Source organism: Centruroides sculpturatus, unplaced genomic scaffold (genome assembly GCF_000671375.1).
Source record: "Centruroides sculpturatus isolate CEXI.00-Female unplaced genomic scaffold, Cexi_2.0 scaffold69, whole genome shotgun sequence".
NCBI classification, from domain to species: Eukaryota; Metazoa; Arthropoda; class Arachnida; order Scorpiones; family Buthidae; genus Centruroides; species Centruroides sculpturatus.
This window is the reverse complement of record NW_019384304.1, coordinates 742,375-756,608: the sequence shown is the minus strand read 5'-3', so window position 1 is coordinate 756,608 and position 14,234 is coordinate 742,375.

The following is a 14,234-nucleotide window of genomic DNA, read 5'->3' as shown; positions in this document are numbered from 1 at the left end:
ATAACAAAATTCTTTATATAAATAATTAAAATTCATTTTAATGATAAAAGAAAAATCTTCAAATCCAATCAACACATTCCATTAAATCTGATAATTATGGTAACAAGCATCAAAGTATAAAATATTAAAATAAAATTCTTTAACTAATAGATAATTTATAAATGTTATATTTACATAATTAATAAACACACTCGATAGAGGAGAAATTAAGCAGAAGGGGGGAGAAAAAATTAATAAATAAATGAAGAAAATGAGCGAGTCTCGACGATTGAGTTAACATTTAATTGATTGAAAGTATTGATTAAAATCAGATTTACACTTTGGTTTCTATGAAGATGGATGAGTGTTGTTGCGGAATGAGAGCTTAATTGTAGCTACAAAACACAATCTTTAATATAACTTAACCAAAGAGAATAAATTAGTTGTGTGCATTAAGTTAATATTCAAATTTGAAGTTGTTGGAAGTAGAATTTTACATCGATTTTTATTTTATTTTTCGGGGGTTGTTTTTACTTTGTTGCCATTTTATATATAAGAAAAGAGTGTGGAGATCGGTCAAAAATTGACATTCTTACATTTATGATGAATTAGGGAACATTGAAACGAAAAGTTTTAAGGGTATTTTCTGTATGTGGAGGGGGCTACGATTGTCCAACCACTTTATAGTTTAATAACTCCTGTTCATTTTGTCGAAAATTTCTGAAATTTTGCAAGGAGGTTTGTGTATTAGGGGAGTTGATTCTGTTAAATTTTGGTGGTTAAAGGTTGACGAGGTGTAGTATCTCGAGTGGGGTCGAACTTAATGAAGATTTTACTTATTTACAATTTTTTTTAAAAATAAAACTCATCTCTTCTCTTAAAATTAATCATTTTGTCATTTTATAATAAAATCTAGTAACAGATGGCGCTATACGCAATTTTAACTCTTGCTGGGAAAGTTATTCAACTCGTTGCTGGATTTTTTTTTTATGTTGTAGAGTTAAAAATGTGATTTTTTTTGTCTTTAATTCGAAGATAGTTTATAACATGTAGAAAATTATAAAGTTTACATGGTTATAAAGGTAAATTAATTAATTATTTATTTATTAATAAGTTTCTCGTACAGCTTATATTTTCTACAGATTCCTAGACAGTAAGTATGAAAAATTTGGTGAAGATGAATCAAAACAGACAACGGACAGACAGACATTTTATTATTTATATATAGATTCAAGTGTCATAATTTACGTTATTTAGTAAAATATAAAGTTATAATTTATCCTTATAATGTGATTTATGTGTATACACACGTTATACTTTTCTAAGAAAACATTGAGTTTTAGCAAAATACCATACTTAATTTTCATTTTTTAAATTCTATTTATGATAAAAAAAATGATTAAAATATCTTGAAAAATGTTTAAAAAATAAAATAAAATAAGAGAAAATATTTTAAAAAATTGATGTAAAATGAAATATTTTGAATATAAATAATTTATTTTTAAAAGATTTAAAAATAATAATTTTTCAGAATCGAGAAAAACGTAGAATTTGCATACGTTAAAATAAAATTCAATTTTCTTCCATAGAAAATGCTTCAAAATGTATTTTAAAATTAAAAGGAAAAAAATTGTAAGGGATAAAATATTTTATTTACATGTTTACACAATTTTCTCTCGATTAAATCGAATAAAAATACAACTATATATTGTTTATTTACACGAATATGTTCTCTCTTAACGAAATAAAATCGTCTATGCAATCGAAAAATTGTCTTGTCCGTCTTTCTTTAAAGACAAAATGTGTATTTAAAAATAAAAATTAATTTTCGGAAAAGCAAAATAGAAATATAGAAGAATATTTTAAGATTTATAAAAGAATATAAATACACTTGACTCTTCATATAGTGCAAATACTAGCAAAATTATTCGGTATATCAGAGAACCCGTCAATTTAGTGAACAATTTAGGGGTTCTTCACATTCTCTGTGTATCTAATGAATTATTTAGCAGCTTTTGAGGGTTTTTTGTACGATGAACCCCGATATAATGAACAATTTAGCTAGTTCTGGCTATTCTTTACACGGTGTAATGAACAGTTTGGCAGATCTTGTATGGTGAATCCCTGATATAGTGAACAGTTTTGCTGGCTCTTGATAATCTTTACCTATGTAATGAACGATTTAGCAGCTTTGCGAGAGTTCACTATATCGAGTGAAATGTTAAAATAATTAAAATAAAAAAAAATAAAAGAAAATGTACTAAACATGGGAACAAGAAACACTTCTATTGTATTAAAGACATATTTTTGTTAATTAATTGTATTTTTAAATCAAATAATAAATATATTTAAGAGTAAGAAATTATTATATTTTTTTCAATTTAATGCGCATAAAAATTTATTACAACGAAAATTCCAATTAAAATAAATAAATATTGTTTATTAATCCTATAATAAAACATTAAGTAAAGAAAGAAAAGAGGAAGGAAAACGAATAGAAAAAAAAACAATTAAAAAACTGCATTTATTACATAATTACAAACAAAGAACTTTTAGTTTTTTTTTCTTCTTATTTTTATTTTATTTTTTTCTTCCTTGTTTGGAGTGTAGAAATGATAATAACAAGGAGATAATAATGAGAGGAATCAATGAAGGATTAACGAAATGAAGGAAGTTAGTCCAAAGAATTTGCTTTTTCTTAACAACAACAACACATGCGAAAGGTGGGCCATCTGCATTAGAAGTAAGCGCTAAGAGATTACAACAAGAGATCTTTGCAACTACACTGATGAGTTTTACTACTTAATACTAAAATACTTACAAGTAATTCCAAGATTTTACAACAATCATTCCTGACTTTTCTCATTCTCCTTTCTTCAGGAAGAAAAATTAAAATCCTCTCCTCTCCACTTCTCCCTCTCTTCTTCCCATCCACCTTTTACTGTATTCCAGACAAACAAAGACACTCGAAAGTATAAACCATTATAAGCTCATTAATTAAATTTTTGGTATAAACGACTTATTTCGAAAACCTCTGTACGTGTGTGTGTCTTTGTGTGTTTTATCAAAAGATAATCGATCGAAATTTATTTAAAGGTAGGGTGCTTTTAAATTATTTAAGTAGATAAATAATTAAGTATAGTCTACTGTAAATTAATTAATGTAAATTAAGCTTTGGTAAAGTGTATATATGCATATATATATATATAAGTTTATTCCGTTCGTTAATTGTAAAATACACACAAAATACTTGCCATTAAAAGTGTATATTTTGGGTATTATAAAACTTTTCCATAATAATTCTTATTAAACTTTTGATTTATATTTAATATGAAAATTTTCTAAATATTTATTTCAAATTCGTCAATAAAATTCTTAACTTTAAACGCATAAATTATTTTTTATTTTTATTAAGATAATTGGTTCAAAATTTAAATATGTTATGAATAAATTTATGCAAATTTGTAACGAATTTTTAATTAATTCTATGAATAATTTCTTTTCTCCCTTTTTCCGATTGTAAGCTTGAAAAATTGACAAAACTAATTTTTAATTTTAAATATATGCTCTCGATTTTAGCAGTGTCTTGCCCCTGTAAATCATACTTTTCCTTATAACAACAGAGTCATGCTGGTCATCGTTGTGGAGAAAATTTTTGAATTGAAATCACGTGACTTCCGGTTCAGACTGGAAGTTAATCGGGGCCTTCCGTATCTGGTCTCGATTTTAATTTATTTAACTCTGTTCTCGAGATTAAGAAAGGAAAGATTGACAGAGGGAACGATACCATTGGGAATTTATAGGTATGAAATTTGAAAATTACAGCCAAAAATGTTTACATTTAATCTCTTATGTTTTATCATGTAAATTATGGATTCAATTATCCCAATTAACATTTTTTAAAAATTAAATCAAATTTAAAAGCATTATATTTATTATAAAATACCCGTTGAACATAATTTATTCGAATTAAATACGTGAAAGAAGTAGATTTTCGTCCCAGCTGCAGGAAGAAGAAAATAAATTTTAATTTTGAATTGAAAAAAAAAATAGGAAAATACTGGAAAAAGGCGGTTCGATTCAATTAATAAAATATAAATTATTTATTTTTAGCCGCTTTAATGTGAAATTTAAGGCATAAATTGAATATAAACCTGCAATTTCTTATTGGGATGCAATTTTGAAATGTAAGATTCATCTACACATTCCCACTGTCATTCGTTAAACTCGAGATCGAAGTTAGATTAAAATCGAGACCATATGTGGAAATCAAGAAGCCCCAATTAACTTCCGTCTAGACCGGAAACCACGTGATTTCAATTCAAAATTTTCTTGTAAACGGAGTCAGAAGACTGGCTTGCCTCGTTTGTTATCGGGAGAAGTATGATTTACAGGAGCAACACACCACTAAAATCGAGACCATATATAGAAAAAATTGGTTTAAATTAAAATATAATTAAAGAATTTTTTAAAAAAACTTATATATATTATTTAAAACCTTTTTTCTTATACGAATACTGTAATAACAGGCTTTTGCCTAATATGACTAATAAATGATTATTATTATTATTATACGAATACAAAGCATAAACCCATGCTTTAATGGATTTTAATTCTACAAAAGTTAAAGAGAGAAAAGAAAGAAATAAAAAAAATTACTTCGAACTTTATAAATTAAAGAAGGAAGAAGATCTTGATACTTGGGATGTGTTCATTATGCCAACGATTGTGTGAACACCATTTATCGATTAGTTTCTGCTGCTTCTAGTCTGAATCAGCGATTTACTAAGGTCGATGGAAGAATATTTGTCTAAAGAGATTGCAACGTCTTACAGAAAGAAATAGATAGAAGATTTTTATTTCTCAAACGACAAATGTATTCAAGTTTTATGTTATTGGCTTTCTTGAATAAATGATGATAATGGTGTTTAAATATGCATAGCATTATTCTAAAAGATTTTTTCAAACAGATGAAAAATCAAATATTATTTTCTTTTTTTTTAAAATCTTTTTAAGAATTCTGACCGCATTTCGTATGCAGATGCCAGTATAAAATTAATTCACATTACGTAGAAATTTAATTGTTAACGTAAGTAAATGATGTGTTACGTCACTTGCTATTGTTTACAATAAATATTTTTTGATGTGTAAAGTGTAAACAATTGTTTTATTTTTTCATCTGTTTCTTTTTTTCTTGACAATTGTCAACAACACGACACTTTTTGTGAAGTGTAAAAAAAGGTAAATTTATCTTACTGTAAGTGTTGTTTTTAACGTAAAAAAAAGGTAAAGAATTTAAGAAAATGAAGAAGAAAAAAAAATGGGTCGCTTTTCTTTATTTTTTTCACACAATTTCAGAATTTCTTTCTTAAAAAAATCTAGTGCAACGAGTTGCATAACTTTCCCGGCCAAAAAAAAGTTAAAATTGTGTGTGGTGCCATCTGTTACGAGGTTTTATTAAAAACACTTTTTATATTATTAATGATTATAAAGATTAACTTTGAGGATAGAGATGAACTTTATTAAAAAGAATTGTAAATGCTAATAACAGTAAACTCTTCATTACGTCCAACCCCACTCGAGATGATACAATTAACTCCCCTGTATCTCCCCACCCGCTCGACCTTTAACCACCAAAATTTAACAGCGTCAATCCACCTAATACACAAACCTCCCTGCAAAATTTCAGAAATTTTTGGCAAAAGACATAGGAGTTATTAAGCTTCAAATTAGGTGAACAAAATCGTGCCATACATACAGAAACCACACAAATTATTTCCATTTCTGGACATTTCAAGGTCCCCCGAGTCTAAAAATGTTAAAATTTGGGAGGGTGTCATCTTAACAATTAAGAAAATTTTATTAATGAGGTCAAAAAAGTAATAATTTTTTTAAAAATTAATATTTTATAAAGATTTATTTTCAATCGAAAGTATGCAAATGTCAAGTATCCATTTAACGGATGAAACAATATTCAATCGAATTATTTAAAGTTCTTGGTTAAAATAAAGTGTTGGAATGTTTATTTAATGAATTTAATTTGTGAAAATTAATTAAGTTTAATATAATAAAGTGATATATTTAGAAGACTTAATCAAATAATAGAATCTTATACAAAGTGAAAAGCAATGTTGTTACAGAGTATGAGAAATAAATAACGTGTCACTAATGAATTAGTGATAAACAATCGATATAAATTGTGAGCGTAAGAATAGAATGTAAGAGTAGTCCTTAAGATCTATTATATTGAGGGCCTGAGATAGACGAGACGAGGCCCTAGCTGGTCAAATATGAGGCCTCACTCTTTCTTGAAAGCCATCAAAATTAGAATTTTTACCATTTAACAAAAGAAATTTAGGGTTTCTGGTGACAAATAGCCTGCTGACACGTCTCTGTCTGCATCTTGTACGGGTGCTTCTAAGAGAATTGTGTACAAATTACGAAAATTATGTAGATTAATTGGCTAAGAAGATAATTTTAAAGAATTTGCATGCATATAATTGAAAACACAACTCGTTTTTATACAGAAGGGCCCCAGAAATTAAGTGTTTGCAGTGTCAAATGGCCTGCTGACACTTCTGTCTGGACCTGTACAGAAAATATAGTGGGTGCTTCTGTAACAATTTTAAATAAGTCACGAAATTATGCAAATTAATTATATTAAAAGATAATTTTTACGAATTTGCATACATAGAATGTAAGATACAATTGATCAGAATGTATTCTAAACTCGAATTTGATACACAGTAAGAATAAAAAGTTAGCTGAAAATCTGATTCACCCACTAAAAATATTGTTTATGATAATTGTGAATAATAAATGACTGAATAATTAATTAACATAATAAACAATAATAAGTTTTAACATAATAAAAATCAATAATATCAATCAATGAATTCATTGATTATACGAATATATTCTGATATCTGAAAATTATGCATCTGATCAATAAGAGGCAAATCTCGAGTATCACTCGTACTCGTTAGAAGTGGAATTATTTAATCAAAAATATGTTAAAATATAATTAAACAATTGATAATATTTAATTAATTTGTTATTGATTTGACAAGAAGAGTTTACAGAGCGATAAACTTGAATTCGTACAGAAGTTTGACAGGGGTGAAAGGAACGGTTTAATTTATATTTATTAAATCCCTAGCATCAGTAAGGAAACAAAATTATACAGGATACATTATATTAAGATTAATAACACTTAGAAATTTGGGGTGAGATATCACTTAACTCTGTTGTAAGCATGGGGGGGGCATCGTCTAGAAGTAAGCATGTATTGTACTATAAATATACAAGTATATATATATATACTTTTTGGTTTAGAATCTTGAAAACTGTAGATTGAAAAATGGAAATTTTCTAATATTTCACGCTTCCTGAGTAAAGATGTCCTATTTATTCATGAATCTATAAACTCGAAATAGCCTAACTTGACAGATCGTTGCTAAGCAACAAATGCAATTATTAGGGTAAGATTATTTGATGAGTTTGCTTGTTTGAGGAGAGAAGCAAAGATTTATAGGAGAAACTGAAAATTATGCTTGGTTTCATCAATCAAATTTCAATATATATAAGATAAGAAGATCACTTTTATAAAATTAATATTGAAAACAAAAGTTTCTCCTGTATACTAAGTGAGATAATAGCATCAATTTGCTAATTTATCCTCCCCACTCCTATCATTTTTTTTTCCTTTTCTATTGTTTAATAAGTTAACTCGAAGAATATTTTAAAATTCGATGTAACGTTAAGAATATTTTTAATTAAAATTAAGTTATAATATATTTAATTTTAGAAAAAAAGAAGAAATTTAACTATGAAGTTGAGGAGGTGATTAAAAATATTTTAATCTATAAAAAACTATATATATACATAAGACATGTCCTTTTTTAATAAACGAGAATTTAATTACTTAATTAAGATTAAAGTAAAAATGACTAGTTTATATATTAAGTAGACAGGTTTACGATAATTTATCCTTAATAAAGTGGAGAGACGTTTATGATTTAAGGTAGAAAAGTATCATGTTCACTGCTGGATCTTCTCTTGATGATGCAAACTAGTGAAAATTTCAACAATAAACTAACTGGAGTGTAACATTGCTCATCTGCTATTAGTTCTAGTTTTCAGCACATTTCTAAACTGTCCAGTTACTGTATCATTTTGGCTGACGTCAGCTCAAGAAACGTAGAAAATATCACTTCCTCCCTATTCCACATTTGTAAATTTGATAAAATTTCGAGATATTTTTGATTGTAAAATATTATTCGGATGGTGAGATAATGGATGATTTAAATTATTTTCGTGAAATGACATGCCATGTCGTGATTATTTAAATACATTAATATACGAACAATTTTCAGAAAGTTGATGTTTAGCTTAGTCTCAAAACTATTAATAACTTCCATCATCATCAATTTTCCTTCACGAATGCTGTTAATTTTCGCTTTTGCAAAAGTTTGTTTAATGCATCTTCGATTTTTATTAAATTATTATATTAATAAACAAACTTTAAAATAATAATAATAATAATAAAATAACGACCGAAAATTATCGTAGCAATTTTTTTATTTTTTAAATTTTATTTAAAATATATGCACTCGATTTTACTCGCTTGTCTTACCCCTGTAAATCATACTTTTCCTGTTAACAACAGAGCCTTACTGGTCAGCTTTCTAACTTCGTTGGGGCTTTAGCGTGATTCTGTTGGTTCTATTGTGCTCAATTTTAAAATTGTAGCTCAATAATATGGGGTAAAGTGTCGATAAAGGTGCTGAAAATCCGTATCAATGCCTCGAGTATACTTTCGAGTGTTTTTTTTTATTATTATTATTTGTATGTGATAATGCTATATTATTTTAAAGTCGAGTGTCATATTTGTTAAAGGATAAATCGAAAAATGAAGATATATTCTTGACATTGACACGTTTTGATATGTCAAGATTGATAGTGTTTGTAGGGCTGATCTTTGTTGCTTCACTTAAAAATAACTTCAACTGCCATTTTGACATGGAAGAAGTGAGGTATGTACACAATATTATTTTTCTTACTGCTTGTATTTCGAAATTTATCATTCTGAAAGTGAATTAAATATATTTTTGTTATGTGTTATACAGAAGAGGATAGAGTATACATCGACACTTATTAAATTTTATAAATAATTGCTTTATACAGAAATTATTTATATATAAAAAAATATATATTAGTGTTGTATAGTCACTTCCATTTACCATGGCATAAGAATTTACATAGCTTAAGATTTAACGGTCACTTCCATGTAGCATAGTATTTAAGGGCTGTACGTGCATAATTCCAATCATATAGCATAGCATTTAAAGACTACGTCACACAGCATAACATTTATATACCCCATTTACGTAGAAGAGCATTCATTCAAAATTAATTCGCTTTGGAATACATAATAGCATCAATGTAGCATAGCATCTAAGGGTCAGATAGCATAATAATCCTTTCTTGATGCATCCTTACAGCATTAAGTACAACTGTATCAAGATATAGGAGGAAACAAACATAATTTTTATTGATTTAAATGAAATATTTTGATGCAGGACATGCAATTTAATATAAAGTTTGGTATGTAAAATATTAATGTATTAGCTAATTATTTTGATTTATAAATATTTGATTGGGATAATTGAACGGGAGAAAATTGTGTGATCAGTCAACATCAAAATAAATCTGTCTACTTATTTTGATTCGCATAATCGATAAATATGGATTTGTCAACACACGATAATTCATACGTTGATTCGATTTTCTGTAATAACTCTATCGAACCGTGTCGAGTTTGAATTGCATTAACAATATACCCTTATACTACATACGTGTATATATATTTATTTTATATATAATATATATAAACTTTGAACGTCTGTTTGCTTATCCGTTTCCTTATAAAAAAATTTAAATTTTTTGAGTTTTCAGAAATGATTTTTTAAGTATAATTATTAAATAAGTACTGAAACACGAGAATTTTAATTTGTATTATACAATCAAACCTGTGAACAACGGCCATTGAAAAAACATTAAAAAATGGCCATTGTTTAGAGGTTATTACGATGTCTGAAGGCTGTTTTTGTATGTATTTTTATTCAAAAAAGAATAAAAAAAAAAGTTCTTGAAAAAAGTGGTCGTTGTTGAGAGGTGTGTGTAATTTAATATTAATATCATATTTAATCACACACACACATCTTATCTTTCTTCCCTTCTTATCTACGCAGCTTAGTAATAAATATAAGAATATATTAGTTAAAAATTACAATAAATATATTAAATATTTTATTTATATTTAAACAAATATTTTCTTTTGTATATATTCTAAAATAAAATGTAAATAAACCTAAACATAAATAATATATAACTGATTATACGAATATATTCTGATATCTGAAAATTATGCATCTGATCAATAAGAGGCAAATCTCGAGTATCNAAAAAAATATATAAATGTTTTAAGCTTTTATTTATTTTCTGACATTTCCCTCTTTCTGTTTGTAGTACAATGGAAATTGCTACCCTTCTAAGTTATAGAAGAGCTTGTAATAATTACAATAATATACAAATTAGCAAATTTATGACACTATATCCATTATTATATAACAATTTAAAATGATAAATCTTCTTTGAAGTGTTTATGATTTATCAAGAAAAATAGGCAAAGAATAAAAATGCATCCGGCATATTCTTAAAGCAAACTTTATCTCTTCTATCAATAAAATTATTATTCTATATTTTGAATTATATTATTTGATATAGAATATAGAATGTATGTAAATTACAAGAATATGGAGATTTAAGTTTTTCGTTTTGCTTTATTGCCTTCGAAGTTTGAAGTTTGTTTTGCTAGATATCAGCTTCAGGAATAGGAGAAATTACGTACTTAAATAAATAAATAAAAAAATAATAATAGGGAAATATTTGCTGACAGGCAAAGTCCTTATGATAAATGGATAATATCCAAGATAATTCTACAGATCATAGGTCGGTATGTAGAAAAATATGCCTATGTTGTCAGCAATAAAGGAAAAAAGAAAGGAATCTAGTTAGACGATAATATTTTGAGTGCACATAAATCCAACTACTCTACTGTCATACAAATAAATACTACGCTCCGTTGAAGACTGCTTAAATTTTATTACGAATATAGATTTATTTATTTTATTTATTTATTTATTATTTACTTATTTTCTTTTTTATGTGTCGACGATTTTTAGGGTAAGCTATTTGTATGTGATAATGCTATATTATTTTAAAGTCGAGTGTCATATTTGTTAANTCCTTAGATTATATTTAAAAAAGAAGAGTGCATTTATGATTATTATGTAGGGTTTTTTTGGTTATTTTATTGGTCTTTTGTGGTTTTATTTAATAATTTTTTTTTAATAATTTGTAATGAAAATAATAATAATAATTGTTTTTATTGTGTATTTTTCCAACTTTTACAACTATTAGCGTAATAATTGAGCGTTGTTTTCTGGCTGCAATTTGAAAATTCGTTCATCTGTTTGTCTGTCCTTCCTTAATATCTATAACGGTATTAGATAGATGAAAGTCGAGACCAGACATGGAAAGATTAGGGTGAGGAGACCCGATTAATTGTCGATTTAGACCAGAAGTTATCTGATTTTAATTCATTGTTTTCCATAGATGACCAGCATTGCTCTGTTGTTACCAGGAAAAGTATACAGTACACTACTAAAATCGAGAGCATATATTTTAAATTATTGTAGTCCGGCATTGTGACGATGTTACGATAATTTTTTGCTGTCTTTCTGTTTATTTTGTTTATTATTTTATAATTATAGAATTAAAAATTTATTTCTTATTATTTCCTTCACAGAAATTAATAAAATTCTTCCTTATTTCGCTGCTAAAGAGTTACTTCTATCTGCAATTTTCCAGAGTAAATAAAATCCGGAAAATTGTAGATAATATTATCTTTAAATCTTGATTAAATTCAACATCAAAATTAATATTTAATTATAATTTTTGAATTAATAAGATGCTATAAAGAGTTAATAAGCATTACTGCAAAATTTATAGCATAGAAGGCATAGATACTGCTATAGTATTAATATTAAAACCATAGACTAATAAATTTGCACGGTATACTTTCTACACACTTAATTAAATTTATATCAATTTGATATTAGAATTAATAGCAAAAATGATTTAATTATTAATAAAATTAATAATACGAATGAATTCGGATGCTGCATTTGATCAATTAGCATAAATTTTAGTGGAGGTACCATTATAGAAGTAATGGCACCGGGCTGTATTTGGCACTCTTATAAAATTAATTGCATAAATGTCACCAGACATTACTGTAGAATTAATAGCATACACGTTGTGGATACTAATATCGAATTAATAGTATAAATGGCAGATTCTTCTATAGGATTAATTGCATGAATGGTATTAGATATGCCATCTAGTTAAGAATATAATAATAATGCTTATAGAGGAGCGATAAGATATTGAAAACATTGGTTAATTAGAGTGAATAATTGCATAGATTACAGGCAATTTTAATTATTTTTCCAAAAGAATAACGCCATAAAATATATTTATATATATTCTTTAGTGAAGAAAGTTTAATAATATTCTTAAAATTTATCGTTATTTCTGACTGTTTATTTTTATTTTTAAAGTCAGAGAAAACATTTGACAATTCAACTTCAATAAAACGGCGCTTCCAGCCATACTTAATGCTTTTTTCTTTGCAATCTAGAAAACAAGCTGGAGATATATGAAGGAGATTTTCTCGATAAGATGACTCCACTTTCACATCACTTGTGACAAATAAGGCGAGAAGTATGCATAACGATAAATGACTATCATAAAAAAAATGAAAGAGACGAAATGCTACACTATCAAAAATTAGACATATCCATCTGTCAATATAAAGAAGGAAGGTATAAACAAAAATATTACAGAAGAAATAATAGCGAATCAATGGCCATTCTCACAGGCAATTTGACAGTGAAGCTCTTGTTTTCCATGTTAGATAATAACAATATTTCTCGAAGGTGATACGAGTAGTTTGCTTTAGTATTCGGAAATTAACTTCACTTGTTAGAGTCGTCAGTAATAGCCCAAATGGTTTGTGCCCGCATTAAATGCTGGAGATCACGTTATGGTTTGTGATAGGGATGGTCCCCCGGGGCTAGTTCACCTGCCCGAGTTACAGATCTAGTACCGGATTTATGGCACCTCTCTTGTGAACTATTCACTAGCACCTGATGAGGTCCACCTAGAATATTCAAGAGAAACTGGCGAGAATGTTGCGGTTCTATCTCTAGAAATACGATAACTCTTAGTCTCTTCCGACGTATGATGTGTAGTGGATACATTAATCTGCTGTCAAATATTAACGCTTTCACTCCGTAAACGTTGCTATCTGCTTCAATCTACCATTGTTGGATACGCCTGGGAAAGAGGTGTGTACCGAGATTTTCAAGTAATTTAATTCGATAATAATTACTTTTCTTGTATATAAATAAATTTAAAATTCTTTTCAAGTTTTCTAGACAATGTTTTAATAATTTTTAATGTGGAATTCTTGAAGGTCCTTCTTGAAGACCCAATCCTCAAGAGCTCTTGCGGATTGGACCTTCAAGAAGCACGACTCCTGTACAGTTTAATGATACAAGAATGTGTTTGTAATTTAAAAAAAAATATATAAATGTTTTAAGCTTTTATTTATTTTCTGACATTTCCCTCTTTCTGTTTGTAGTACAATGGAAATTGCTACCCTTCTAAGTTATAGAAGAGCTTGTAATAATTACAATAATAGACAAATTAGCAAATTTATGACACTATATCCATTATTATAAATAATTTTATAGTATATAAATTCGCAAAACTGTTCAATAAAACTTAATTGTTTATTTTTATTCCGGAAAACTTGAACTTAATATTATTAATGCGTGATTAGTAGCGAAAAGTTATTCAGTATAGTTAAATCGAATCATTTTTAGTACCGAAAATAGCATAAAGTAATATCAAATATCAATTTAAAATAAACAAATCCATTAGCGTTGGCATAAAACAAAGCATTAAAAAATAATAGCCCCTCTTTAAAGGGCTATAAAACGAAATAGTTTATAATTTTAGCTATAGTTTATTTTTATTCTTTTATTTTTACGATGGCTATTAATACTCTATATGGATCTACATTAATTTTAAATATATAGTCGAGACCAGACATGGAAAGATTA